Source organism: Quercus suber, unplaced genomic scaffold, assembly GCF_002906115.3.
Source record: "Quercus suber isolate HL8 unplaced genomic scaffold, Cork oak 2.0 scaffold_1061, whole genome shotgun sequence".
Taxonomy (NCBI): Eukaryota; Viridiplantae; Streptophyta; class Magnoliopsida; order Fagales; family Fagaceae; genus Quercus; species Quercus suber.
Genome location: NW_027070469.1, coordinates 23,872 through 31,132, shown reverse-complemented (window position 1 = coordinate 31,132; position 7,261 = coordinate 23,872). Strand labels below are relative to the sequence as shown.

At 32.1% G+C, this 7,261-nt stretch overlaps 1 long non-coding RNA gene across 1 annotated transcript; it reads right to left on the bottom strand.

Moving 5' to 3' along the window:
• Positions 1-207: 207 nt before the first annotated feature.
• On the bottom strand, positions 208-1,901 carry LOC111997770 (uncharacterized). The gene is made up of 2 exons (XR_002881384.2): positions 738-1,901; positions 208-556 (listed from the first exon to the last, which is right to left on the bottom strand). It is a non-coding gene; the product is annotated as an uncharacterized LOC111997770 (long non-coding RNA).
• Positions 1,902-7,261: the final 5,360 nt, after the last annotated feature.

The following is a 7,261-nucleotide window of genomic DNA, read 5'->3' as shown; positions in this document are numbered from 1 at the left end:
AGTCTCAAAATTAATTAATGTGTTCTATTTTGATCTTTTCCGTTAGTCCATTAACGAAAATTACCTAGATGGCAAACTAATACTGACGTGGCTAATTAAAAAATAATTTAAAAAATTTAATTAGCATTAAAAAAATGTCATGTCAAATTCTAAATAAATAAAAAATTATTTATCAATTTTAATAAAATTAAAATTAAAAATTAAAAATTAAAAACAATAAAATACATCAATTTAGATGTAATTCATTTTGAACAAAAACATATTCACAGGTTTAAACGTCACCGCAAGAACATACATCACAAACATAAAACCAAATACAAAAAATACAAACTCAAATTTAAACATTAACAAAAGATCACAGACACAAAAAACACAATAAAAAACACAAATCGGGATGATATTTGGCCACTTTCATCACTGAACTGTTGTGGGCAGTTTTTCTTTGACCGGTGTTGATCAAGAGCACCTAACGTCGGTTTTCCAGCATATACGGTGGCCGTTTTCGTCAGAATTTTTGTCGGTGCCCCGATCTTCGATAGGAAAAAGAAAAAACCAGCTGCAAAAATTGGAACAAATGAAGATCTTAGCATTATGAACCAAATTGAAGCCAACTCGAAGCAGATCTGGGCAGATCTAGGTTCGAAGGCTTTAGATCTGGGTTCAAATAAATTGAATCGGAGCCATTTCCAACATGGGGTGGTTTTACAGTGGGGTTGGTTATGGCTTCTGGTACTCACCCACCAAGTAGTGCAACAACCATCAGAGGAACCACCTTTCATCAGCGCCACTCATCATTGGCTCCACCGTTGTCGGCACAACTCATCATCAGCTCCACCATTGTCAGCACCACCACCAGTTCTCTTCTCAGGTTCATGACCTAAATGCCAATTCGACCCAAACATAAATGCCACCCATCTCTCCCACCCTCTCACGCTGACAGGTTCTGATTTCCGATCTAGGTTCATGGGTTTTTTTTTTTTTTTTTGTGGCTATCTGATCTAAAATTTTGGGTGGTTGGTGATGCTTTGGTTTTATTTGGGTGGGCTGGTGGTGATTTCTGTCAGGGTTTGTGGGTGGTTGGTGGTGGTTTCAGACTGGGCTTGTGGGCTGTTGATGGTGGTTTCGAAGTGGATTTGTCGGAGGTTGGTGGGGGTTTCATAGTGGGTTTGTGGATGGCTGTTGTGGCTGTTTTTCTTCCCAATCTAGATTTTAGGGTGATTAGTGGTGGATTGTGCAACTGTACTTGCATTTCATGTGTCTTGAGAACTAGGAAATTTTTTTCATTTTACAAGGAACAAACATTGAAAAATGAGATCCACTGCATTTTCAAGTACACGACCATTGTAAAATGAAGATGTTTTACTGAAATTGTTTCTCATTTTGGGTTGGTTGGGAGATTTATGTTTGTTATTGTTTTCTTTGTCATTGTGATTTTGTGTCAATGTTTAAATTTGAGTTTATGTTTTTTGTATTTGGTTTTGAGTTTGTGCTTTATGTTTTTGTTTTGATGTTTAAATATGTGATTATGTTCTTGTGTGTTCTTGTTTAATATGAATTCGATTTGAATTGATGTATTTTATTGTTTTTAATTTTGATTTTTTATTTTTAATTTTGTTAAAATTGATTAATAATTTTTTTATATATATTTAAAAGCTAATAGGGCATTTTTTAAATACTAATTAAAATTTTTTATTATTTTTTTAATTGGTTACGTCAGTTTTGCCACCTAAGCAATTTTTGTTAGTGGGCTAACAAAAAGGATCAAAATAGAACACGTTAATTGATTTAAAGACTAAAAGTGATAAAATTAAAATATATGAACTAAAATAAAAAATAAAAAAAATCTAAAATGTAAGAACTAAAAGTGCTTTACGCCTTCTTCTTTTTTTGCTGGGTAAATGGGGGGGATCGAACCCCCAAGCTCAAGGCATACAATAACACCGGATGCCACGGCAGATTTGCTTTAGTTAAACCCTTGAAATCTTGGCCCGAATATGAGAAATTGAGAATCCCATCTTTTCTAACTATATGGAAACATTTATTAGCTCTACCACTTTAACGTACTTAACCTTCTATTTGAAGATTGAAACTATAATACATCCTTTATGAGGATTAACATTCTTTGTAAAGGGTGTTATGTTCATAACATTTTCACAATATTTTTACAACAAAGTATAAATGGTAAGTTATTATTACTTCTAATTTGAATTTACAACTTAAATTATATTAGACTTAATGTACCCCCTTTTTTTCTTTTCAAATGAAGAATGGGCCCCATGTTTAATATAAAGAAGACTCATCTGAGAAGGTTCTAATTGTATAACATGTTTGTCAAAATAGGTAGGTATCAATTATCTCAATTGGTAAGATTTTTTGTGATACAGGGCAAGCATCAAAAGCGGATGTCATAGATTGAAATTTTACCTCTTTAAAAAAAAAGTGTATATATATATATATATAGACATATACACACTAGTCGCTAACCCGTGTAATGCATGGGAATAGCTACTTGATGAATTTCACGGAAAAGAAAAACCTTTATTTTCTAGTTTAAGTTGTAAGCAAAAATGCATGAAATTAATATATATATATATATTGAAAGAAATAGCACAATGTTTTATTAGTTATGCTGAAGAAAGCAATATTGTTTTATTTATTTTTTTATTTTTTTTTTGTGAGAATGAATAAGAGATAAAATGTTACATCTCTAGTTTAACTTGTGTTGTATATATAGGTATATACAAGATAGGTTATAATATATATATATATATATATATACTAAAAGGTTTCTATTAAATAGTCAAAACTTTTTTTTTTTTTTTTTGTGGCTATCTGATCTAAAATTTTGGGTGGTTGGTGATGCTTTGGTTTTATTTGGGTGGGCTGGTGGTGATTTCTGTCAGGGTTTGTGGGTGGTTGGTGGTGGTTTCAGACTGGGCTTGTGGGCTGTTGATGGTGGTTTCGAAGTGGATTTGTCGGAGGTTGGTGGGGGTTTCATAGTGGGTTTGTGGATGGCTGTTGTGGCTGTTTTTCTTCCCAATCTAGATTTTAGGGTGATTAGTGGTGGTTTGTGCAACTGTACTTGCATTTCATGTGTCTTGAGAACTAGGAAATTTTTTTCATTTTACAAGGAACAAACATTGAAAAATGAGATCCACTGCATTTTCAAGTACACGACCATTGTAAAATGAAGATGTTTTACTGAAATTGTTTCTCATTTTGGGTTGGTTGGGAGATTTATGTTTGTTATTGTTTTCTTTGTCATTGTGATTTTGTGTCAATGTTTAAATTTGAGTTTATGTTTTTTGTATTTGGTTTTGAGTTTGTGCTTTATGTTTTTGTTTTGATGTTTAAATATGTGATTATGTTCTTGTGTGTTCTTGTTTAATATGAATTCGATTTGAATTGATGTATTTTATTGTTTTTAATTTTGATTTTTTATTTTTAATTTTGTTAAAATTGATTAATAATTTTTTTATATATATTTAAAAGCTAATAGGGCATTTTTTAAATACTAATTAAAATTTTTTATTATTTTTTTAATTGGTTACGTCAGTTTTGCCACCTAAGCAATTTTTGTTAGTGGACTAACAAAAAGGATCAAAATAGAACACGTTAATTGATTTAAAGACTAAAAGTGATAAAATTAAAATATATGAACTAAAATAAAAAATAAAAAAAATCTAAAATGTAAGAACTAAAAGTGCTTTACGCCTTCTTCTTTTTTTGCTGGGTAAATGGGGGGGATCGAACCCCCAAGCTCAAGGCATACAATAACACCGGATGCCACGGCAGATTTGCTTTAGTTAAACCCTTGAAATCTTGGCCCGAATATGAGAAATTGAGAATCCCATCTTTTCTAACTATATGGAAACATTTATTAGCTCTACCACTTTAACGTACTTAACCTTCTATTTGAAGATTGAAACTATAATACATCCTTTATGAGGATTAACATTCTTTGTAAAGGGTGTTATGTTCATAACATTTTCACAATATTTTTACAACAAAGTATAAATGGTAAGTTATTATTACTTCTAATTTGAATTTACAACTTAAATTATATTAGACTTAATGTACCCCCTTTTTTTCTTTTCAAATGAAGAATGGGCCCCATGTTTAATATAAAGAAGACTCATCTGAGAAGGTTCTAATTGTATAACATGTTTGTCAAAATAGGTAGGTATCAATTATCTCAATTGGTAAGATTTTTTGTGATACAGGGCAAGCATCAAAAGCGGATGTCATAGATTGAAATTTTACCTCTTTAAAAAAAAAGTGTATATATATATATATATATATAGACATATACACACTAGTCGCTAACCCGTGTAATGCATGGGAATAGCTACTTGATGAATTTCACGGAAAAGAAAAACCTTTATTTTCTAGTTTAAGTTGTAAGCAAAAATGCATGAAATTAATATATATATATATATATTGAAAGAAATAGCACAATGTTTTATTAGTTATGCTGAAGAAAGCAATATTGTTTTATTTTTTTTTTTATTTTTTTTTTGTGAGAATGAATAAGAGATAAAATGTTACATCTCTAGTTTAACTTGTGTTGTATATATAGGTATATACAAGATAGGTTATAATATATATATATATATATATACTAAAAGGTTTCTATTAAATAGTCAAAACACTTCATATTAGATATTCCAAAAGGTGCCAATTGAAAGGTCATAACCCTTCATATTGGATATATATTAAAGGTGTCTATAGAATGAAAATGTGCTTATGGCCAAAAATGTGCCTATTGAATGAAAAATGTGTCTATTGAATGAAAGGTGCATATTGATGGGTCATAATCATTTAGGTATAAATAGTGATTCATATTTATTTAGTAACTTCTTCTCAACTTCTTCTCTTTCATCTTTCTTAGAAACACAAGAAACATGTGGGTCTTCTTCGAAATTACTATTTATAGAACCCAATAAATTTGGTTGTATCCTATGGACAAATTTGTAGTAAGCTTTTAGCAACTCTTGTGTGGAGGCAAATATTATTTAGGGATAACATTCAATTGTGCTTCCAAGTGAATCAAATTTTCTATTTGTCTATTGAATCATTTTTTTATTTCATTATATTACTCCTCTAAATTCTCAACAATTTGGGTAGTTGATTTTTTTGTAAATCGCTTTTTTTTTTTTTTGGTTAAATAGTGAAAATGTCCAAGAATCAAGCCACACCAAAGGTAGCAACAATAATATTGAACAATTTCTTTAAACACCTTACAGATGCTATTCTTCTTAAAATTTGTCATTCTATTCTCTATGCCTTACCAATATTTTTCTTCTCAATTACAATTTTTTGTTTTAGTCATATGGTGCAATAAGGAGTGGTCAATAAAAAGTCATACATTCCACTTATTATATATATATATATATATATTATGCTAGGCACTAATAGTATGTTAACACAGAAATTGGCAAATAGGATTACATCTTACATCCCAACTAAAAATCAGTACACGAGGCAATTAAAAGTAACACCACAGTTGGTACATGAGAAACCATTCTAATCATAGCTCAAAACCAAGAGAATTTTTTCTTATTTACTTGAAAAGATAATTATATTTAAAAAAAAAAAAAAGAAAAAAAAAAAAGCAAAGAGTACAATAATAAGCTACAAGAGCTCTAACAAGATTAATCAAAAACATAAAAATAAAAAGGGTAAATTTCACTAACTACCCCTGAGGTTTGGGGTATTACCAAGCACATCCAAAGGTTTTAGAAAGTGACCAATTTGGTCCTTGGTCACTAACACTGTTTGTGCACTGTTTTATTAAACAGCTTTTTCTTTTATTTTCTTCATCTCACCCTTCACACCGAGCTCTCCCTTCTTTATGTCTTTCCAATTTGGATCTTTCTCCAGAAACCAAACACCAACCATGGCCGAGCCTCTATGACTCTATCTTCAGTCAACCTAAGTCTAAGCCTCCTCAACCATTAACTCTCCTCACTGAAAATCACTCTCTTCTCTCTTCGATCTCACCAATCTAAACAAAGTAGAGCCTCCATGCACCTCCACAATGAACCTCAACCAACACAACCACAAATATGGCCTCTCATCTCTCATCTCACTTTTCTCTCTAAAACCCGAGACCAACAAACATCTTCTCCCTATCTAATTCTCATTCCCTCAAAACCCCAAACCCATTCTTCGATCTATAAGCTAGAGGGCCTTAAACGACTTGTGGATTTTGGTGTGGATCGACATTGGATTCTTTCCCTTCTCTCTCTCGTGGTCTTTACGGCGGTGCCATGGTGTGGGTAAGTGGTGATTCGTGGGTTTTGGTGTGGATCAATATTGAAGGGTTTGGGTTTTCTCTCTCATGGTGTTTATGGCGGTGCCGTGGTGTGGGTTAGGGATGGTTAGGTTTTGATTGGCGGTGGTGGGTTTTCTGTGGGGGTGGTTGGTTATGGATGGTCACAAAGCCACAGGAAGGAGCAAAAAATTTTTCTTGCTGAGGCCTATAAATTTGGGGGTTTTCTTAAGAGGATGTTTTGATTGATTGGGTTTTAGTTTTAGATTAGGATTTTTAGTTGAGAGGCTAATTTTTTGTCACAGTTCTTGATTCTTGATTGCATATTCTATGGTTTGGGTTTAATTTTGTTGTGTTTTCCTCCTTATTCAATGGAAGTGAGTTTTGATTATTAGTTTCATTCAAGCATTTTTGTTGTTGTTTGTTTATTGAGAAAGTTCTTGGTCTTCCTATAGAGATTTTTTAATCAAAGTCAGAGAAACAGAAGAGAGAGCGAGTTAGAGAAAGAGATGAGAGGTGAGTTAACAATGTTTGGTTTCTGGAGAAAGCTCCAGATTGTAAAGACAGAAAGAAGGGAGAACTCGGCGTGAAGGGTGAGATGAAGAAAAGAAAAAAAAATGTTTAATAAAACGGTGCACAGATGGTGTTAGTGACCAAGGACCAAATTGGTCATTTTTTAAAACCTTTGAATGTGCTTGGTAATACCACAAACCTCAGGGGTAGTTAGTGAGATTTACCCAAATAAAAAACATTAAAAATGGTTGCAGACTTGCAGGGAATTGGTCTACGATTAAGTGCCCCTAAACCCAACTTGAAGCACTCATTGATACATTTAACCATCAAATTGTTTTAAAGAGTCTTGTAATTCAATTAGCACTTTCTAATATTTCCATTGGATATAAAGTGTTTAAATTCTTCTTTCCTCACTGTCAAACCTCTTTTTTTTTTTTTGGGAGAAGCGCTTTTCTATCTTTTCCAATGGGTCCA